Below are 24,064 nucleotides of genomic sequence, written 5' to 3'. Positions count from 1 at the left end.
TGTGTGTCCTTGTGATTTATCTTAGTTTATCTTGCTGAATTACGGCTGAAAATTAACTCTGTAACTGCCAAGTGCATATATCAAATGCTAGTGTGCTGTATATCAATGCATACAGTTGTATTAATGCCTGAACTTCTATTCCCAACAATGCAGCTCCATGGAAAAATCAGTGCCTCCTTTTCACCCTCCCAAAGGAAAAAAAAAAAAATTCAGAACAAAATTCTTCATGTTTATTAAGGAAGAAAAACCTCCCACATTTTTTTTATGATTTTGAAATACTGGAACAATATTATAGGGTGCTTCGTTCTCCCTAAAGCATCTCAAAATAGATTAAAAGCAAAATAACGTACAACTGCAGTAAAGAGAGGGTGTTTGGCCAGCTGCCAACCAGCCACCACAGGTCAATGGCAACAAAGAGAGCTCTGGAGAAACTCGGGTGTTAAAACAGAGATGAATGTGCCTTGCTAAAGAAAAAACAGCTTGACAACCCTTTCAGCAAAGAAATTCTTCCTGATACCTATATATTTGATTCAGGAAACAAAATCCTATGGAAGGGAGAGGGGGGAAGATACTGACTGGTCCTTCAGGCCACTGTGCAGGTGTGGTAAGAGGTGACAGCTTACCTTAACCACATGCTGGGTTGTTTGATTCATAACACCTACGTGTGTTCATAGCACCTAAGTGCAGGAAGCAGCATCACTGTGTGCACGTGGGCAGGGGTCCTTCTTGCTGGGGACCCATGCCATGGTTTCCTTCTGCCTTCTTCTCTGAACCACTCCTAAACAGCAACCCTTCTTCTTTTACTCCCTTTCCAACAGTACCACACACAGAGCACCTTTTCCTACTCTACACTGAATAATCTTGGCATGATATTTAGTGTAAACCAACCAGATAGTTTGATGGTCTCTTTCCCCTCTTTCAGCTGAGACAGAACTGAGTAAGTTTTTATTCTTTCCTATCCCAACTCTGCTTTGCAGGATGGTGTTTATAAAGGATAGCTACTTAAGATGGTACTTTTAAAAATGCATTATGTCACACTCCCCTGACAATGGAGCTTTAGCTTTTAAGGCAAGATTGGAAGTATTTAGAATTCAAAGCAAAAAACCACATTCATGGGACTTAGCACAAAATGGCCACCCAGAACGTGCAAAGTTAGTAAGGACTGGAGTCATTCCACTGGCATCCATGGACAGCAGTGGTTCAGGGGCTTTGAAAGTCTCACTGCATTTCTGTAAGTACTTTCAGATAGCACATCCTCCTCCTCCTCAAAAAAAAAAAAAAAAAAAACCCAAACCAAAATGTATAGAAGAATTTAGCAGAAAAGTTTACAATTTTAACATATTTCTAAATCTGATCAGTTTGCTAAAGTGGATTGCATTCTGCAAAAGCACCATCCCTTGGCTGATGTAAAGCATTGTATCACGTGGCTGAGTGACACAGACTTTTTGCCAGAGACACTCTTACACTGAAAAAGCGGGAGAAAATGGAGCTGTATCTCAACATGAGATGGAGAAACCATGCTAGGGCTCAGTTTCATCTTCCTCTTTAAAATCCAGGCTACAACGTGGCAGTCTAACCTCAAAAATCAGTACAATTGCTGTTTTGATTCAATGAAATGTAATCATGCTGGATGGTTTGATATAGATGTAGATTAAGAGACAATTAATATAACTTTAATATAAGAATTTTCATGTTTTTAAGAATAGATTTGTTCTGGATTTTAGTAGAATACAGCTGTAACTGTGTGAGCTGCTTCATGAGAGCAGCTGCAAAATTTAGCCACAATAGTGCAACAGCCTTGAAGACAAAGAAGTAAGAATTTGTGAGTTTTACAATAGACAGTATTTGCTTGAAGAATAGATTATTTTTGGATTTTAGCAGAATTTGGATGTAACCATGTGAGCTGTTTCATGAAAGCAGCTACAAAACTGAGCCATAACAGTGCAACAGCCTTGAAACTAAAGAATGTGAAGATAGGGGAGTCATAAATAATGACACCAACAAGCAATTAAGAGACAGAGTATATCTTGTTTTCAGCAAAAAGGGGTTCCTAACTAGTTTGTGCAGGAGTGTGGTTTTGAGCTCGGGTAACTATGGAGAAGATAAGTAAAGAGCATGTGCTGAGAGAGAGGAAGACATCCAGCCTTCATCCCTGAAGACCACAAGAAGACCCCCTGAGTGTCACTGAGCATGCTCTACCTGGGAGAAATTAGTATAAATGACTTCTTAGAAATAATTTGCATAACCCTGCCTCTTCTTAGAAATTATACTAAATATGTAGAGATAATATGTATAAATATGAGAAATTTGGCTTTAATTGGGGGCACATATTAGGAGGAGCCGATCCCCTGTGGCAAATCCTAAGTGGCAAATAACTCCTACTTCCCTTAATCTGTTACATAAGATGTAAAAGTGGGGGCACAAGTATATCTACTGACCGATACCTTCTGCCTGTGCTGTCCTAGGCATAGCAATCCTTATTTGACTGATTTTGTATTGTGGAGGGGTCTAACTACAGCAAAAAAACGTGAAGATGCACAAGAGTGCATCGAACAGCAAAAAGGCAATTTTTTAAAGAGAAAAATACATAAGCTAACATGATGTGGGAGACATGTGGGGTTTATTTGGGGTTTTTTTTCAGAGAACAATGCCTGTGCAGGAGAAGGTGGACGACTAACACCGAGTATGGAATGAATGTGTCTCTCCAAAACAAGCTATCTTTTGACGTGCAAGCAGTGCTCGGAGGAAAAAAGGCTGGGATGGAATTTAGCCGATGCAAATGAAATTAAAGCTAAACAGGCTGGCACATCGAGGTGGCGTTAACTGTGTAAGCGTTTGCTATTTATTAACCCGCCGTTTAGAGTTTGGACTGCGATGAGAATATAAAAACCCTCTTGTTGTTCCTTTAAGAAACAAACCCTGCGTTTAAAAGAGCATACCTACGGGTTGCTCAGCCCTTTCACACCTTTGAGAATTAAAATTTAAAATGTCTCCTGTTTTTTCTTTTTTTCTAATTCCCCCCCCGCACACACACACACACACCCCTGGAGTGTTTCTGTAGCTACAGCGCACACGTACTGCAGTTTCTGGCTACCGAAAAAAACCCCAAAACCCTCACCAAAACAAAACCAAAAGAGCCCAGACCACCAGACTTCTCCAGCCGAGCAAGATCCCATTACATCATTGCTTCAGACGCATTCATCCCCTACGATATTGTTGGCTGTTTCAGGTTAACTACCAAAACCATTCGCCTGAGAAGCAAGATTTAATTGTCTTACAACTACCTCTGTGCAGTACAATAGGGATTACAAGTGCTCATTGATTATGTTATTGGGTAGAATAAGGGACTCTTATTCTAACATTTCTCATTCATTTTGTCATTGCTTTCTCTTTGAAAGAGACCAAATGGGTCCCAGCAGGTGAAAGCAAAGAAACCTGAAAGGCCCCCTTTGATGAATGACAATACCACAACTGCCCTCCCCCTCCCCCTCCCATTTTTGGAGATTATAAAACCTTATTAAATCATGCCTCGTTAGATATTGATTGAGAGGGAGCTAAACTAAAACCAACAATAGCAGCATGGATCAGAGAACAGTGCTTTCATCAGTGGGCGCTGAAAGCTAAGCTTTCCCGTCCTTTTGCCGTGCGGTTTTTTGTTGGTTTTGTGTTGTGTTTTTTGGGTTATTTTTTCTTTTTAACTATTTATTTTTGTTTAAACCATTATAGAACTAAGTCATACAGTTATACCAGCTTTGTCAGTCACAGATATCCTGTAGCTGTCCCTGTAGTACCAGTGATTCCTCTGTCAGACTGTAGCAAGAAATTGCACAAACATTAAAGTTAAGAGTCTTGGGTTTTTTCCTTTCCTTTTTTTTTTTTGTTGTTTTTCCTCTTTTTTCCCCCTTTCCTTTCCTTTCCTTTCCTTTCCTTTCCTTTCCTTTCCTTTCCTTTCCTTTCCTTTCCTTTCCTTTCCTTTCCTTTCCTTTCCTTTCCTTTCCTTTCCTTTCCTTTCCTTTCCTTCCTTTCCTTTCCTTTCCTTCCTTTCCTTTCCTTTCCTTTCCTTTCCTTTCCTTTCCTTTCCTTTCCTTTCCTTTCCTTTCCTTTCCTTTCCTTTCCTTTCCTTTCCTTTCCTTTCCTTTCCTTTCCTTTCCTTTCCTTTCCTTTCCTTTCCTTTCCTTTCCTTTCCTTTCCTTTCCTTTCCTTTCCTTTCCTTTCCTTTCCTTTCCTTTCCTTTCCTTTCCTTTCCTTTCCTTTCCTTTCCTTTCCCTCTCAGCAATTATCACAACCATCATTGACTTCAGGTCACCCTTAATTATTACAAGGCTTTGAAACAACCACGTGAATGGAACAAATGGGACTGTTTGGTAAAGACTGCTTCTGCAAAGCAACAAATGGGGAAAAAATGCTGGGTTTTTTAAATCATATTTCAGCTCGGGCTATTTTTGTCACCTTCCTGTAGCATCACCTATTTATGAAACCCTCTACAAAAAACAAAATCCCTTTGTGGCAGTCGCCTCAGTGTAACTTGAAACCTGCTTTTAGGGGACATCTTTAACAGGGCTGTGTGTTAATTAACTCTCAGCGATTTATTTATATTTAGAGCGTGGTATATTTCAGACCCTGTGAGGAAATGATGCGTCGTGAAAAAGCACACATTTAGTCTTGCAGGTATTTTCTACTGATACCACAGAATCTTTTGCAGGCCTTTGAAGATTTTTTTTTATTTTTTTTTCTTTAAATATTTTGCTTGTATTTTAATTTCCTTTTTTTGTACCAGGGGTCTACAGGTGTTCTTTGTCATGGGCAGAAGAATCCTGAATGAAGGACATTGCTAAAGGAATAGAAATAGAGAAATGATCAAAACAATCTGGTTTTAAACAGCATCACTGCGGTATGTATATAGGAAGGACGTAGGTAAATTTAAAAAAACGTGTAATAATTTTGTTTTTAAATTAATTTTAGTTCAAGAATCAAATCAGCATCCAGATCACAATGATCAAATACTGATGCTATTATTCATCACTCTCAAAGAGGAAACCTTTCCTATTTATTATCAATAGTCTTATCTAGGGGATTTGCATTGTTCAGTGTGAAAAGTCTCCCTTGGTAACTACACATATATTTTAGGGATCACCTGAAATTTTTATAGAATATCTGAACCTGTCATTCAGTTGTTTTGATAGACTTAAAATAAAATTAGATCATTAAAAACAATGCCTTCATACTACGAATATGGGAAATAAAGCAGTTTTTCATGCTGAAAATTTTTTATGTTTCACTAGTGCTGTGAAAGCAACCTGAAGGAAACCCTGAAATAACAAGATAAACCACCACAGTAACAATAGAATTATAAAAATGGTATGAAGAAATGCATTGATTATAATAATATGTTTACATCTGTATTAATTTTTGATAGATTAACACTGTCCTTGTCCTAACAGCTGTCTTGCTGCTGTTTTATATTTTCCATTTGTTTTCCTTCTCCGTGTCAGCTTCATCAGGATTATCCTGTGATTTTGTACTGTAACTTGCATTAATCTAAACCACTAATAAATACTCATTACAATCCTCCCCTATTAAGCTAACTGTACATTCCTGTGCCTAGAAATCACAAAGGTTAATTACTATTTAAATTGAAACCACAGCACCCAGTTTTACAGCTATCTGTTTTGTGGATTGGGGGGGTTTTACAATATTTCTTAATAGCAATTTTGATATTGGTAAAACCTGGTGGGATTTAAACCAGGGAGTTTCAAGTTGTGTTGTAAAAATTGTAGCTAAGCTTGGGAGTGCAGTGTCTTGAACAGGCTTTATAAATACAGTTTGCCAGTTACAGAGCTTTAAATTTTTATAGGCTGCTCGGGATGAATAATTAACTGGCAGAAATCTATGGCTAATTGTATTTTAATTTGATTTGACTCTTCAAGCACAAATGCTACATGCTAGTTTTGTGCTAATAATTACCCATTTCTAGGCAGATATGTGATGCCAAGAAGAACCTATAACATCTTTCTTTTAGGGGGACTCAGTAACTCAGACATCAGCAAGTGCTCTGCAAAACCTGTCTGCCTTAAAAAGCTCTATGAAAATATAGCCTGATAGCTCAGGATTTTACAAGATTTTTCCTGTTTTATATTCTCCACTCTCTAGGGGACATACACTTAAGTATCCAAGTTTCCCCTATTCACTCTCAGAAGCTCAAACCATAATTATGCAGTAATTCTGTACACAGTATACAGTTACAAAACTCAAAGGGGCAATATCATCCTGAGAGGGCCAAACTTAGTATCCAAGTTTCCCCTATTCACTCTCAGGACCTCACACCTTTCTGTTCTCCGAGAATCCTGCCGACTACGCCATTAAAATGTCACGATCCGCACCTGATAAACTGCTTTGGCAGAGGTTAAGCCCCCTTGCGTTCCAACCGACCTCAGATTGCTCTGGGTGGCTGGGGACAGCTGGGCTTAACCCCTGAGTGATGTCCAATTAGGTGTTTTATCGTGAGGAGGTCTGCACAATTCTTGGGAACATAATTAAGACTCAAAACTGAGTCAAGGTTTAAGTCACTTTATTTAGCCTGCAACAAGTGTGCAGGAGAAGGAGGGGGGAAGAAAGAGAGAAGACTGAGAAAGAGAGAGAGAGAGAGAGAGATTGCAATATCTACCACCACAGAGCTGAGGCATCCCATCAGTCCGAATCGACTTCACATCAGACGAGGGTGGGGTTTCAGCGCTGGGTGCACGGGGGTTGCTCCACTGTGGACGTGCACACTAAGGTGTCAGTTCTTGGTTATACACAGTTCAATGTTACTTATTCATCAGGTTATCTCACACATCTGAACATATTCATAACTTGTCCTGCTTCATATTAAAATGAGTTCCAAGCGGTGATTTTCATCAACTTCTCCCAACTGCACCTGCGCACTGCTGTTTGGTGGTGGTCATTGAGGGTCGTGGGGATGAAGTCGGATGGCTCCTCTTTGTCACCACCAGTAACCTTCTGTTTTGCGCAGACTCAGTTACCCCTTGACTGTGATCCAAACTACAGGTTTGGTTTCAGAAGGTTTTGTATACCTTCAAGGACAAGGGGGAGCTTGTACTAGCTACAATGAAATGCTTTGCCTGCATTTGTGACCAATTAGAGACAAGCAAGGAATTCATCAAACAGATAAGGAGGAGGGGGGTACTGGAACTTGTCAAAGAAGTCATTTTATTTCCACAGAGCACATAGTCCTTGAGTGTGTAATTTACTTAAAAAATGGTGTTAGACTCAAACTTATGTCCCAATTGGTGTTTCTTCTTTATCAGTGAGGCAGAGTCGTTCAAGCGAGGCATTGTTTATGGGAGGTCACCACTCTGGCACTTCAAGTCATCCTGTTAGCAAGTCTTCCTTAACCCTTTACAAGCATCTTAATGCAATATTGCAGCGATGTTGAGACATAAGTCCACTGGTACAGGCATTCCTTGAGGGACACAGTACATCACAAGCATGAAGTGTAACTTCGGTTCCCGCCTCCTGTGTTTAAATTCTGAACTATACCATTCTATTGGTATGATTTGTGTATTTAATTTTCTCTATTAAAGAAATTATATGAAGTTGATTACATGTCTATAAACACACATTCAAAAGTGTCTGTTCACTTTTCATCTCTACCATCGCATTAATGTATTTCACACTCCTAATTTTTTTAATTCCCTCTCTAAGTTTCTTCAAGTCCCTTTTCCATGAATAATAGTGACTATGAAGCATTTATCAGCTACTCGTTTGCTGAATAGAGGGTTGTTTCAGTCAAGTAACTCAATTTTCATACATTACAATTACTTAGGATTGTTACTAATGTATGATAATGTAAGGAAACTATAGACTTGTTCGATATCTTGGGAGGAGTCATTTAATATCATTAAGTTGCAATATCTTCACTTTGTACAAACCCCATAAAGCTATTGCTGGTTGAGTATCTCAATGCAAAAGAACAGAAAAAAAACCCTCAAACATGTTCTATATTACTTGTAAGTGCTATACATACATGCACTTAACTTACTGATATGTATTGTCTAGATCTCTCTCCACACTTATACCAACGTCGTTGTATCTAGAGATTACAATAAAAAATTCATTGTCTTCAATGTCAAGATAGCAATCCATGAAAAATTAGCCAGGGAATAATTGTTAAATTAATTCTGACCCCTTCCTGAATGGATGTGAAATTACAGGTGTGACACTGTGTCAGAGCTGATATACTAAATGCATACAACAACTCAGAGGCACAACAATGGTTTCAACAAAGTGGGCTTCTTACAAAGATAGCATTTGGAAGGTGGGTTGTGTTTTGGTGTGGAAATAACACCAAACTCAAGAAAATCAGGTTTGTGGGGTATTTTTCTCCCAGGGGGTGACACCTTTTATTCCTGTTAAAATCCATAGCACCCAGGGATTTCCACCCCCTTATAGACCTGAAGAGTCGTCTCAGCTCTGTGAGGCCAAATTTGATACCCTGAAAGAGAAACAGCAAGAGTTAAGAACTTTCTCCTGGTAGGCATAAATAGAGCATAAATAGAATCATAGAGCATAAATAAAATCATACTTCCAGGAAGCTGAATTAAGTTATCTGGTAATGACATGTGCTGTCCCACTCAACAGTGAAAAAGGAAAATGCATTGCTTGATGCAGCAAGTGGCTCATTTGATTGCCAATTTTGGTGTAATTTTTTTGCATAAGTAAAAGATGTTGAGGAAAGACCTGCTCAAAGTTTCTGATCTCAGTATAGGGATTTTAGAAAATAGCCCACTGATATATCAAAAAACATGTCTTCTCTTCTGTCAAGAGAAAAGACAAAATTATTCCTGCAGCTGGTCTCAGCCTTTGCTGCACAAACCCTGTTTATCAGCAGTCCAGACCCCGTGGAAGTAAAAATTTGCTTTTTCAGCCAAGAGTGACCCCAGCCTTTTCTTGGCCACACCAGCAGTGAGAGGAGGGTTGGTATGTTGCTGTTACTCAATGTTCTCACGCACTGACTGGCAGTGACGTGGGTTTAGTTCTTGAAGCCAGTGTTACTGGGGTCTAAGCTGGTAAATCAGAGACGCAAGCATGCTAAAGTGATTGTTATAAAAGGAGACCCACTGCTGATGTGGTACCTGGGGACTTAATGCCCCTTCCTAGTTTTCAGTAAGCCACATGTGTACTGAGTTGGCATGTTGCTGCACTTTTTTGATCGTACTTCTACGTCATCTTTGAGTGGTAGATGAAAAATATCTTTAATCTATTTTTTCCCTTCCTTAGCTTGTCTGTCTCTAAGTACATTTACAGGATGTACGTTTACAGGATATACTTCACAGGGTAGTGTTTATATTTTGAGGACTGTTCCCGACTACTTCCTTGCAACAATAAGGGTCTGCTGTCTATGAATAAAATACCATCTGAAAATTAAAACTACCACAGTGCCTTGGTAATTCAGAATCATTAGGTTTAAAATCATAGATGTGTGCTAAAATGAAAAGCCTATCATTTAATCATGAGTGAAAAGGGAACAATAGGAACAAAATTGTTCTTGCTCAGCTGTAATAGAAGAGTTAGCTGGGTATTGTGTGGGGAAGGGCAACTAGGAGATTGAAAAGCTTGTGACAGTTAGCTGGGTTCCTCCTTGGGTTAATTTATATCTGGTTAGTTTCTGGGATAACAGAGGAGATCACTGATAGGTAGAAGCCTATTTTTTGCCATAAAACAAACAGTTTTGCATCCCACTCAGCTTTTAAGCAGCCGGCTTATAATTACTAACAGCACAATTTATGGGTGTAACCATTTCAGTTTGGGGGAAGAAAGAAGAGTAGCTCTTCCTGCATTTTTCTTTCCCCCACACCTCTCTGTGTGTACATAAAGACTGCTCCTCATCCCGTACCCAAAGTCTTTGAAACACAGTTTGCATGAGGCCTTGTGTTTGAGTCCCACCAGAAGAGCCAAAAGCAGGTCAGGCCTGTAACACTTTACAGCAGGGTTACACTGCAGCTGCTATTCAAAGCCACTGCTCTATCTGTTACCAATTTTATTCTATTTTACAGTGGCTACTGACGCACATACTGCTTAAATAATGACAGCCAACGACAAAGCGCTGCATCGCCTGCAACCCTGAAGGAAGCTGGCCCTGTCTCTGGTTTATAGGCAAATACAGGGTACGTCATGCAAGTCTGTATTGGTTTAATTCAGACATTTCAAACTACATTAGAGCCTTGATGACTTGTACTGAGGTAATCAGCTGATGTGTTTCTTTGGGGTCTTTTTGCATGTTATTTATTCATTGCTAAATTCAGCCCCTTATTTCTCTGTGGCTGTGAAAAGCATTCTCAAAGGTACTTCATTTCTTAGCTAATTAGCCTAGGGATGTTATTTTTTTCTCCCTCTGGCCATTTATTTTCCCCTACACCTATCTTTTTCAATTTCTCCTGCCAATCTTGCTTTTATAGCTCCTGTAGCACCAGTGTTACAAGTGGCTCCAGCTGGTGGCAGCTTCACTACAGCAACGCCTTGCAATGATCACAAACGCTTCTCTCCATCCATCAGGCCAATTTCATATGGGAAGCCCTTTCTGACTTTTTACAGAAATTGTGCCTTCCCAGCCAGGGCAGTATTAAGAAATCCTTGATCCAACAGTTCATACTGCCTGAGGTTGCACTTCTGGGTAAGAAAAAATAGAGGGGGCAAAACAAATAGTGGAAACCTTGTAATGTCGAAACAGTTACATCTGTCTTGCATCTGCAATATGAGATGAAAAGAGAGATGAAAAGGAGGAAAATGGTAGCAGCTATAAAATTCATGACCTTCTGAGGAGAATCTTGGGATCAAGAAGGCTTTCCGTCTTTGCATCCTGTCCTGCATGACTTCTGTGGGCACCCTGAGGATTCAAGGATGAGTCCTAGCAATGGGATGAGTGTCACACCAAGCCTCCTAAATATCGGTTCTTAAAACACAGGCATAAACATCATGGGTTTATGGGACATCATGGATAATAAGTTTCCTTTTTAAAGGTATTGAAATATATTTACATATTTGATTAGCAGCAGTAACACATTGCTGTATGAATGTAAATTCAAAATGAGATTCTGAAGTTTGAAGAAACTCTCAGCTGCAAAAAACATCATTTTTACAGTGGATGAAATACAAACAAAGAATTGGTTTAATTCCAATCTAAAATACCAACATTTCAAATTGTCAGTTTTAGGGTTTTTTTCCCTGTTCTTCTCATCCTTTTCTTTAAAAATGCATCCAATCAACTCTACTCTATTTCTACTTGTAGACAAACTTCCAATAATGCCTTAAGTTACATGACTAATATCAGTCATTTATGTTTTGTTTTCTTTCTTAATTTTGTCCCATGTTTAAGCAACAGGAGGAAAGGATGAGCTATAATCAGAAATCAAAACTATACTTGCAGTATACCCAACTGGGTCAGAATCCAAAAGTGCTGCAGTAGGTTATTGTAAAACACACTATAGCCTTGTATTTCTGAATACTTCTGGACAAAGGAAACCACATTGGCAGATAAAAGATTTTGATTTTTTTCATTTAAAAAATGTCTTTCCAGACTTTAATATTTTTCCTTTTGGAATTTCATGTGTTTGATCGTTAAGTAATGTGGGTATTCAGATTTTTCCCTGAATATGTCACAATAATTCACCAGAGAATGGATGACAGACAGGAAAGATGTGGAGCAGATTAAAACAATTTATTTATGCAAATGATGAATAAGCAGGTCAATTAGGGAATGAAAGCAGTGGAACCACATACACAGACTGATCAGAAAAGACCAAAATCTTGTAGCTGATACAGCAGGCACATCTTTCACCACAGACAGCTGTGGAGATGTACTATTTTGTGGCATGAGTAAAGCTGTCAAATCTTTGCAGTTAGTCATCTGCATTAAGGACTTCACCCTCATGGCACAAAGAGACCTCTTTGGCTCATGGCTTGTTAGCTGCTGGAGAAAATGGACTGATGGCTGCCAAAAATCAAAGTACTGGATGTGGAGACTGGAGCTGGACATGTGTCAGTTCCTGGTTTGTGATGGATGCGAGATGGCTAGATGAGCAAAAATATGATACAAATAATGCCTAACATGGTTTTCTATGTGACTGTGTTGGACAAAAGCTAAAGGAGGTAAGGTTTAGATTAGATATTAGGGGGAAGTTTTTTTACAGAAAGAGTGGTGAGGTGCTGGAACAGGCTGCCCAGAGAGGTAGTGGATGCCCCGTCCCTGGAGGTGTTCAGGGCCAGGTTGGATGGGGCCCTGGGCAGCCTTGTGTAGCTCCAGGCCTGGAGGTTGGTGTCCCTGCCTGTGGCAGGGGGATTGGAACTCTCTGATCCTTGGGGTCCCTTCCAACCCAGATCATTCTATGATTCTATACGGGGCTATTGTTTTTATTGCAGTGTGGGCAGTAGGTAAGCTCTCGATGGTATCTCTTCATTCCAATTCAGCACTGATGCTCCTTGAAACCAATACTTGTGGCTAAAAAGAGATAAAACAGAAATGCTTATGAAGCCCAAGTTTAGCAAAATCCAATTCTGTGTGCCTGCTGTGAATGGTATCAATACCATACATGCAAGTGCAGAGAGCTTCAGCTAGAGAATGTCTCATCTATAAGGAAAACTGAAAGATTGATTGAGGATTATTAATCAGCCTGCAACAGCGCACAGAATCAGTCGTAGCCATCCACCTGAAACTCAATAAATCCTTTGGCATATCTTCTGTCCCAATAAATCCTCTGGCATATCACAGAACTGTAGGAGTTGCAGGAGACCTCAAGAGATCATCAAGTCCATATCTTCTGTCAGAAGCTCTTGCAACTCAGACTGGCTTACTGAGTAGGAGAAGTGCTGGCCCCACGCCTTCCCGACGGAGCCTTGCCTGTCAGCATACTTCAGCAGAAATTTCCAGGCTGAGGTATGCTGTCTGAAAATGGGTGATTAACCTTGAGAAAAGGTTCTATGCATTGACTTCTTTGAGGGCAGAAAAGCTGTTGTGGAGGAAAATAAGTAAATGAATGAGGTGTTTTGGAACCACAGTGGTAACTTTAGTATCATTGGATCACAGAATGTTTGAAGTTGGAAGCAGAGAAATTTGAATACTTCTTTCAGTTGATTTTCTCCTTCCCAAAATCCCTCTAAAATCTTAATGACTTAATCCCCCATTATGAAATTTTGGGGTTATTTTGAAACTGGCAACAGTATTTTTAAAGTTTAAAAAGATTTTAGACAGTGTGATGCAACTGTATGTCTTCTTGCAGCTTAGAAAATCCTGAAATGTCACTTTGGGTCAACCAAAACAGGATCTGAAGTTGCTTAGAGAAAATATGTTTATTTTGGGTGGAAAATTACTATATTCACTGCTCTACTTCAAAGACAAATGAGGACTAACTCAATTCCTCTACTACATTTGTCTGATTGTGTGGGTTGTTGGTTCCTGCTGTTGGAGTTTTATTCCAACTGGGCAAGGAGTAATAGGGCCAGCATGGAGTAATACAGCCATCTAATATGGTTACCCTGAGTAGGAAAATGAAGCCAAATGTCTTCTATCAGTGCTCTCTGCCCAGCACAGCATCTAGGTGCAGAATAGTTTTAATGAATGCCCCAACTGTGGGTCTAAAAACGAGATGCTCACCTTCAGGCACTGGTGCAAGCAAGAACTTTATGGAGCAGACACTGTCAAGATTATCTTTATTGATGCTAAATATCCTCATTCCAGGCATTACCAGCAAGCTGTAATGGAAATGGAAGCTCATTCAGGAGCTCTTGTCCCTAACTGGGATGTAGATGCCAAACTGATAGTGCCTTAAAATACCTTGGAAAGATGGATGGAGGGAAAGACAAAGGTTTCTTTGCAGTCAAAACCACTTCTGTACTTTGCCTACTTTGAATAGCAGATTTTTGAGCCCTGTGTGCCTCATTTGTTAAATACATCCTTTGTATATTTGCTCTTTAAACTTGTCTGTTTTTACAGTTATAATATAATTATTATATGCAAGTATATTTAGTGTCTGAAGTAAATACAATTAATTAGATGCTGTACACATAATTTTAATTCTGTTTGGCAACTATAAATCAATTCTGATTCAGCAACTGGTACTGTATAAACCTGGTAAACCAAATGCTGTTTTACTTAGTGTTGCTAAGTGATTGAATAAAAAGAAGTGCTGAGTAAATGGCATGGAAATAATATCCATCATCCCTCTTATCAAAATGAAAGTTCTTTAAAGCCAAACCTCATTTTCAGCACCTAATGAATAGTCAAGGGGAGAAAAATAATTACTTATCTTTGTGGGTTTGGGTTTTTTAAAAAGACATATTTTAATAAATATATAATATACACAATTCTAATTTTACTAGAAATTTCATCTTATGCCAGGCACAGCATCTTCTTCATGCAGTACTATTGGCAGCACACCATTAGAGTTTAATTTTTGAAGTCACCAAACATTTGCCTAATTTCTTTAAATTATCCTGTAGTCAGAAAAAGTTTGAGGGATGAGCTAAGGGGAACCCTTCAGGGAAATTATTATCCTAAACGTCCAATGCCTTCATCATTACAATATTGGTCCCTTCCAACCCAGTATATTCTATAACTCTATGATTCTATTTCCCCAAGTGAGCAACAGACAGGTATGTACACATGATGTCCATACAGAACATATAAAATGTATAATTATATATAATATAGTATATATAATTTTATATTAATTATAATTTATATTCACTATAAATTAGTGAGCAATATAAAACTATGTCATAGTTCTTGCCAGATTCATGTTTAAAATGTGTACTTAAAATCATTGATTAAACTGTCCAACAGTATCAGTTGATCAGTTTTATTAAGAAAATATTCTGTGCCTGGCAGCTAAATTGAAGGCAATGTAATAGTGGCAAAGGGAATTGTGTATATTTTTTTAATATTAGGGTTCACAAAACCTTGAGTGAGGGCCTAGGTAATGTACAGAACTACATAACTAATGAAGACAGAGCAAAAAACTCAGCAGTTATTCATGGTACAAGAACAGTTTGATTAATCTATGGCCTTTGATCAAATTAACCACTTCTTCATATGGAAAGTAAGGCATAGTGGCTGTGCATACTTTTGCAACAAGTGGTAGTTACTGAAGACAAAACTGAAACCACTGACAAATTTCTTTACTTGTGCCCAAGGAGAAGATCCCAGGTTTTCTGAGACAGCAAGAAGTTCATGTGAAGGGTGGAGCTGCTGGTTACTAAAATCCTCATAGTAAGGTTTCAGGTGGTTTGATGCATAGTGGCATGTGACTCCTTTAAATAAATGAATATAGATATAGATAATTTGAAAATATGGCAAACTTGGTTCTTCTGGGTTCCTGGGTGCTAATGGGAGAGAGCGATCATTCCTGGCATTACAGCAGCATCATGCTAAGCATTGGAAGTCCTTGAACCAGTTGAGCTACAGTCTCCAGTGTCACACCCTCAGACAGGAAGTCACAGCACTACAGGTCTCCAACTCATCTGTAATCTACCCACAGAGCTCTTGAAGTGGCATCACATACGATGTCATCGTGGTATTGACATGGCTCCTTAGCACATACTTCTTTATCTTCTTTCCATCTCAGAATGCTTTCTGGATGATCTTTTTAACACAAAGAAGCAACCATAAGTGATTTTTTAACAAATGGGTGGCTGTAGCTAAACTCTCCACAAGGAAAGAGGAATTCACACAGGTTGTTTATTTACCACTTGATGTACACAGGATTATTACTTATATATCATTACTTATAAACAATTAATTTACTTACAAGTTACCTCATTCATTACCATGCAGATACAGGGTTACTAAGCTGATTTTTACAAGTTCCCTATTTTTCATACTTTTCAAGGTAGGAGAGATTTTCTGCCTTTATTAGCTTTCTGTTGCAAAGATAGCAGTCTTGCTGCATACCATCTAATGCAAGATCTAAGTCATGTAGATAAAATATTATACAGGTTCTATAAGAAAACAAAAATCACAATTCTACAGCCTACCAAGCATACACTAAAGGTCTATCAGTAGAATGGATGAACCAGAAATGGTCAATGTAGCAAAAGCTTATGACAAAATCCATCACTATTGGCTGTTAATGAGAAAAAGGTATTTTAATGTATAAAAACCAAAGTCCCAAAGAAATAGATTCACCATAAATAAATAATGCATCAAAAGGCAGAAAGGAGAACTAGAACTACACAGATTTTTATTTTAGTAATGTATGCTAGTTAGATGCTTTGAGGCCTCTACAAAAACTGGTGTCATCTGCTTCCTAATGATTGAGAGAAGACTAACGAGGTCTGCAAGTAACAAAAAGGAACTGAGATTAGTCAAGACAAGAGAGACCGCAAGAATCTGCAGAAGCAGCAAATAAATTTTGTATTTGCAGAAGTCAAAACCATGTGGGATTCAGTACCAGGACATGTAAATGAAGATGCTCTGGAAACAATTCAAGTATGGCTCCAGATACTGGGTTCTGATCGAAATGCAGGCATTCACATGGGCAAAAGAAAGCCAAGAAAATATTGCAAGTAATGAGAATACCATGCCAACTGTTAAAAACTTACCATTCCCTCACTCAGAACAGGCTGTTCAGATGCGTAGTCACCATATTACAAGAGTAATCAGACAAGCAGTGAAGGTAATGGAAATAATTAAATATGATAAATGTGTCCTGCTTAAGAGCTGCCAAAATAGGCAAGAATCCAAGAAAAATCTTGTTTTGTAACATGTGTAATCTACCCATGGAAATGTTTGCCATCAGACACCGCACAGGTCCAGAGTTTAATGCAATTAAGCGAATTTGGGTGCTAGTATAAATATTGAGGTTATCTGTAGGTGTATTCAATAGGATCTGTATTAATTGAAGGATAAATGCCCAGGAGGGATAAAGGCAGGAAGGGGAATATCCTGCACGGCCATAGTATCTGCATTTCCCTGTGAGGAATGTGGCTTGGACCAGTGTTTCTGAGGATGCTGACAGAGGTGATCAGATTTCCCTGGTTTTGTATTTAGAATTAGGTTAGCAGTGAGGAAGTTGTTATTTCCAGTTAAATCTGGTCCTGGCTTTAAAATGCAGCAGCTAATTCTTTTTAGCTTAGGGTGGGTTTTGGGTTTGGTTTTTTTTTTTTTCAAATCTGTTAGAGGGGCTTTGAACAATGATACTGAAATAACATTTCAAGTACATCACTGTGCCTAACGAATTACAGAGCTCTTGATTAATGGCACTTGTTCAACATCACACTGACAGTACTATGAAGTGTAAAGAAAAAAAAAAACAACAGTGTTTCTGCCTGGTGTGTTTTCTTCTATGAGACAGACCAGCCATCACCAGCACAGATTTTTGGTGGTTTTTTAATTGCCTCTTTTTTCTATTTGTCTTTTGTTGTATTTTTCATTTGGCAAAAGTAGACTGCTGTCCCACACTGAAGCTTGGATCAGATGTGTTATCATTCAGGAGACATGCAGCAGGCTTTGCTGAAGAACCACTACTTAGCAGTGACTCTGCAGCCAGAAAACTTCAGCCCCACACCCTAACAGGCATCACAGAGGTGGGGAGGCAGAAAGAGGGGAAAGAAAAGGAGCTGAAGGCTTGCACTGGTCAGATCCATCAGCAAGCAAACCAAGCTGCTGGACTATCCATCATGATGCCACTGGTGAATTGCAGTTGACTGGAGGCATACTTCACTGCACAGCATCAGAGTTTATGTATTTTACTAACCTTATTTCACTGGGTTGAGGCTGTACAGTTTTATGGGGTCCCCAATCTCCACCAGTTCGAAATAAATTCCTGCTGAGCTGTATATCACAGACTCACAAGGGCTGTGGGGCCATCCTTGTCCATACAGCTGTTGCTTGTATTTCTTCTGCTGCTTCCAGACCAGGAGGTCACCCACCTCTGGGATGAACAGGCAGGCACAATGTAGGAGCAGGAGACGGTAGTGTTTTCCAGTCTTTTGTTAGACTCTTGCCAGCCACTCATAGTGCCAGTGGTGGGGAGGGCTTGCACTATTGCAGCTACCCCCATACTCCAGCTTCTCCTTCTTCTTCCTGCAGCACCAGTGGCACAGATTTCACAAACAGCAGCAAGGAGCCTGGTGTGGTCTAAAGAATCGCTTCCCCATCAGTTATTTTGTTGCCTTGGTTAATGAACACAACTGATCTCTGTGGGGAAATGTAGCCAACTCATCCAGGTCCTGTCTTGCCACCCTGGGAGGAGCGATCCCCTGTGCTGCCCAGTGCTGCAACAAAGTGCTTCATAGTCACCAAGGCTAGAGAGTTTTGATTCCAGCTTTTTGAGGCTTCAGCTGTGCCCCATTCTTACAAAAAGTGCAATCCAGCCTGCCTTTGGGCCTGAGCAGGAAGCGTTGCAGAGGGCCAGAGATAAATCAAAATCACTCTTGGAAATACAGCAGTTAATGGGATCACGTGAACAGTGCCTTTCTATGGGTTTTGGGGGAATTAGCTCCACTGAGTAACAGGAAAGGATTCTTCACCTTAACATACAGTACTGCAAGAGGAGCATACTGCCAGGGAGAGTAGAAACAGGATGAAGGTCACTGAAAACACAACATTATTCTTCTTTCTTTGGCAGCGCCTCTGGACTTTAGTTTTCAGCTAGTCTAAACATGTTTCCACTGCTGAAGGAACACCACTTACTAGGTCATCTTTGACAAAGTAATGTCCTTGCCCACTGTTTCTTCAGCTGAAACACTCAGAGCCTGATTTCCTGCGATGACATCTCTTTGGTGGGCACAGTTTCATACTGTGCGTACCAGCTTTTCATTGCAGCTGGTAGGTGCAGGAATGGTGACATCTGAAGGATGATACTGCATTGCTAACAGCCACACAGCAGGGTGGCAGGGAGATGAGGCAGGATTCAGGGCTGTCAGCCTACACAGGTAACGCCTGCCTCAGTTTCCCCATCCAGAATGGAGCATCAAATATCCTCAAAAAGAGGCAGTGAGGGCTCTCTGGGCTATGAAGATGAAAAGCAGAGCTTATGAAAGAAATTAATATGGTATTGCATGAGGAAAGCGTACAGTGCACAAAGCCCCAGTGAGTTGGGTTGGGGTTGGGTTTTCTTTTTTTGGGTTTTTGGTTTGTTTGGTGTTTTTTTAATTAAAAGTGACAGCTCGTCCATATGTCAGAGAAGCAGCAGTGTCGGGGGAACTAACTTGGTCATCCATAGGCAGAAAAAAAATCAAGGCAGTTTTACCTAGAGGTGATGAAACATAGCTCAGAGGTAAAGAATATCAATCCAGGCATTTCATTTTAGGAACAAACCTGAATAATGAATTAACAAAGTCTCACAACTGTCTAACAATGCTTGCCCACATTTCTGTAAAACAGAATTCTGGGCCAAATTTGACTCTTAAGCTTTTTTCGGGGTTTTTTTCCTGAGAAAACAGAATGCTTCCTTGACATTGCATTGACAAATATAGGTATTACTGCATACTGGGTTTTGATTGTTTCTCCAAAAAAAAAAAAAACAAAAAAAGAGAAAAACAAATTTTTTTTATTGTTTATAGCCATATTTGTTTATTTTAAGCTATTTTATGGGTGCAATGTGTTTTGACTTCCTAACACAAGCTTATGCTGTGGCATCAGTCTGATTTCAACAGCTCTGCATAAGAAGCAGCTTTCAGCATTGGTAACTGTCTCCACTGAAATTGCCAGAGGCTGAATTTTGTCTTTGCAGAGCCCCTTCCATGTGATGCCTTTGGTGGGATTGCAGGCTGGTAGGGCGTGCAGGGGTTTTATCAATATGCCTTCGGGACCACCAGCGCTGTAGGACATCTGCAGCGTGCTCTAACACAATAAAAGGGTTTTCAGTCAATGGATGCCTTTATCAGGGAAGAAAAAGATCAGAACAGGGAAAATTTTAACATCACCCACAGCTGGTGATTTAGGGCACGTCAAGTATGTTTGAGCTTGGCCAGTGTTCATCTTCAGATGCTTAGAGCGGTGCTTTTCTTTTTGTTGTATTGGATTTTCCCCCTGAATACTCCTTGGATATTACCAAGATAAAAGAGATGTCATGTGCCATTGACAGATATGTAAGTCTGGTCAAGAACTGAGTGAAAACAGACCTGAGAGCTGCTTACAGGAGACGTAAGGCAGATTTGAGACCAGAAACCCCTTTTAGCATCCCCTGCTCACAGCAGCAGCTCACCAAAACCTGGCTTTTAGGGGAAGCTCAGGGCGTTGAGAGCTTTAACAAGTCACATTACCAAACCCCGAGGCTCCTGATTCAACCAGGGCCCTGGTTAGAGCAGAGCTGAGAGGACATGCACAGGCAGATGCATTTTCTTGACCTTCAGAGGGAGAGGCAGGTGATACCTCTTCTGCCCTTGGGGTTGTCCCTCCACCTCCTCTCTTCACCCCCAAGATGATGAAGGGCACTTTTAGGAGGTGGTTCCTCTGCGCTCTACTATACAGACACACAATTACTTTCTTCAGCATCTGTAGTTTTTCAGTAGCCAAATAATTCAAAGGAAGCCCTGGCTCTGGGGCAGAAGGAGGATGTTAAACATTACTTGTGTTAGGAATAACTAACCAGGGAAAAGAAACAATCAACCAAAAAAACCCTACTCGTTTTGGGTTACTTTCTTTTGAAATACATGCTATTTGAGATGCATAGTGGAAATCTATAGCTCCTGTACAGGTAAACCTAGTGTCCATTCATGGAGGGCAATGACTATCTCCAGCAGTTATTAATTACAGTTGTATGACAGCACTCATTGCAAAGTGGCAAAAGTATATTTTTTTTTTTGTGCTGAAGAAAAAAAACACCCAAAAAACTATTTAAATGTGAGTGCCTGGGGTTTTTTTCACTGTCAGTGAAGACAGTTTTTCACCAGTGAAGCTGCTTCGTACTCAGTAAAAACAAAATGTACACATTATGCTGGTTAGAGACAGCTGAGGTTCAGAGAGCTAATTCCAGTTGCCAGCACACTTTTCTGCAGGTTGCTTTTTAGCAGCGTTTGAGAAGAGAAAACTTCTGTCAGGAGACAGCATGTTGAAAAGAAAACGATGTATTGCTTTTTGGAAGAAATATAGCACAAGAACAGAAATTCTAGCTGTGAAACCAACATGTCTACACATCAAGTGTTTTAGAACTATTCCCTTTACTTTCTGCCTTTGGCGAAAGATAAATTTATTTTTCTGAAGAAAAGAAATCCATAAATTACACTGGGACAGATTTTTATTTTTTTTCTTTTTTTTCCCATTTTTCACAAAGGGAATTTTCAACACTGGAGATATAATTTCACTAGTTTGCAGGGAGAGCCTTTAAACTTCAAACAGTAGGTGTGGAAGATGAGGAAAGGAAAAGAGAAACCAATCTCCACCAGTAAGAACTGGGATGAATTATCAAATGCCACTGCATCCTGCAGCAACCCCTTCCCTCTCTAATGCAAGGAACTACAAGAAGCAGCAGGAGCAAGCACCAAGTGTGACAACAGTAATTCCCTGAAAACAGCACAGCTGTAGCTACAGGCGGAGCAGTGTATCACCTCAGCCTCTACTATAGCTATGACTGGCTTTAACAGGATAGTGCAGCAACCTAAGCAGCATCCCAGACTTCATGCATCAGTTTGGAGAAGTGGGAAGATGGGCAGGATGTCCATCAGAAGAGGGGTGGCCATCAGGGACAGGGAGGTGATTGTCCCTCTCTGGAGTCCTGTGTCCAGATCAGGGGAGCCCAGTACAAGAAAGATGTAGAACTGCTGGAGAGCGTCCAGAGGACCCACGAAGATATCAGAGGCCTGGAGCAGCTCCCCTACGAAGAGAAGCTGAGGGAGCTGGGCTGGTTCAGCCTGGAGAAGAGAAGGCTGCGGGGGGACCTCATTTCAGCCTTCCCATCCCTGAAGGGAGCAGAGAAACAGGAGGGGAATCAGCTTTTTGAAAGGATAGATAGTGGCAGGACAAGGGGGAATGGACTGAAGCTAAAGGAGGGAAGCTTTAGATTAGGTATTAATGGGAAGTTCTTTCCAGAGTGGTGAGGTGGTGGATGCCCCGTCCCTGGAGGTGTTCAAGGCCAGGTTGGATGGGACCCTGGGCAACCTTGTGTAGCTCCAGGCCTGGAGGTTGGTGTCCCTGCCTGTGACAGGGGGTTGGAACTCTGTGATCTGGGGGTCCTTTCCAACCCACACAATTCTATGATCCTATGATGCATTTCCACCCCTAGGCTCTGGGGAAAGCAGCTACAGTCAGCACCTCTAAAATCAGCACAGCTTCCTACCCAACCCTGCCTCTGCCACACTTGGGAAAGCAGAGCAATAAATCAGTGGCTGTATTTCTACCTGAATGTGGGGCTGACACTGTGCAATGCTTCCCTGGCCTTCCTGCTCCCTGCACACCTTTCCTTCCATAACACTCAGATTTTTTGATGTACACTTCCAACTGGCTGCTGGTGCTCTTTGGTGAAAAGACAGGACTAAGGATGCATCGAGTGCTGCAGGGTCTTGCACAGTGTTGGAGAGGGACAGAGATGCACCCATGCAAGGTGACATAGAGAAACCTATGGAGGATGAAACAACAGCAAATAAAACAATTGCATTAACAAAGTCTACAGTGACACTCAGTCTTCCCTCTATTCCCAGGAATTTCTGGATTTTGAGCATGAGGTGCCTCCAGGCAAGCTGTGTTGGAGGCCTTCTAGACTGGCTGCTGCCTCCCTGCTCTCTAAGATGCCTTAGGCACCATCTACTGCTTTGCCCATCACAATCCTCTTTGGGAGTGTTTGGGTGTGGGGCACATAAGAATGGAGCAGTTAACAGTTTGCCCGTTGAGAAGTTATTGCAAAGGGGATATTATCAACACAGAAGTCATCACCCCTGCCAGAAGATCTGGTAGAGTCTCTAAGGGGCAGTTGCACAGCAGAGCTGTAAGCCATCGTCTTAGCACCCTGTAGGGCAGGTGATGTGTGGTATCCGGAGGCACAAGGGGCATGTTGCAATTATGGCATTGCAGTGCGCTGCTGTAGGGATCTGCTGCTCCTCTCAGGCTGCCTCGTCACTTGGAGAGTATCCAGCGGGGCTAGGATGGATTACCCCTCATGGGAGGCCTACACCATGTTACTAGAGCAGCAGAATTGGGAAGCATTACCCATCCACGGAGCAGGACTTGTGCTAAAGCTAGCAGTCATCCCTGTTGCCTTCACTGAGCCTCTCATTCATCGGAGCACCATGGACCTGCTGTAGAGTGGACCCACTGTGTAGTCCACTAGTACATAGGGACCCACTGTAGTTCCAATGACATTTTCCCATGTCCTTCCCAAGCTTAGAAATGAAGGTGAGAGTTTGTATGAGTTTAGCAACCACTCTCCTCCAAAATACATGCAGACCCCCCCAAAGAAACATCAGATTAATAGATTCCACAAGCAACATGTCTCTTGCTGGATTTACCAGCTAACACTAGCAAGGATGTTAAAGTAGCAGTCTGGGTGGTACACACCTTCTCAAGACACTATCGAGTTTATGACAGTAGAAAAAGCTGAAAGGAGACTCTTTAACAGCTTTGACATTTACAGGCACCAAAACAGCCCAAATTAGTGTCAGATAACAACCACTCTCCTTTGAAGATTTGGTCTTCACCTTCCTTTATAACGTTAGGAATTTGCTATGCAAAAAAACATCCATTGCTGTAGTCAATAAAACAATGTTAAGGTCTGCATTAGGGCTTCCCAGAATTAGTGCTATTGCTGCTTAAGGCACTGCTTTACAACAGAAAGAGACACAGCAGGTGGTTCGCCTACAACAGCAGCACCAGCAGCAATTATTAGTAGTGAACAAGACATATAATACAATACTGGGCTTTAGAAGGTCTTGTCTGTGGTAAAATCACAGCCGTGACAAGGGACGAAGTTACAACATAGTTATCCCCTGACCCAAATACAATATGGTCCTATTTTGTAGTGTTGATGGGTCCATAACTATGTTCCACAGCAAGGCGTAGGGGTTAAGGTTACCAGCTGCACTCTACAATGAAACTGTGTTGTAAGTGGGTCCCATGACACAATTGTATTTCTAGTAT

Source organism: Gallinula chloropus (genome assembly GCF_964237585.1).
Source record: "Gallinula chloropus genome assembly, chromosome: Z".
NCBI classification, from domain to species: domain Eukaryota; kingdom Metazoa; phylum Chordata; class Aves; order Gruiformes; family Rallidae; genus Gallinula; species Gallinula chloropus.
Note: the sequence above shows the minus strand (reverse complement) of the source record.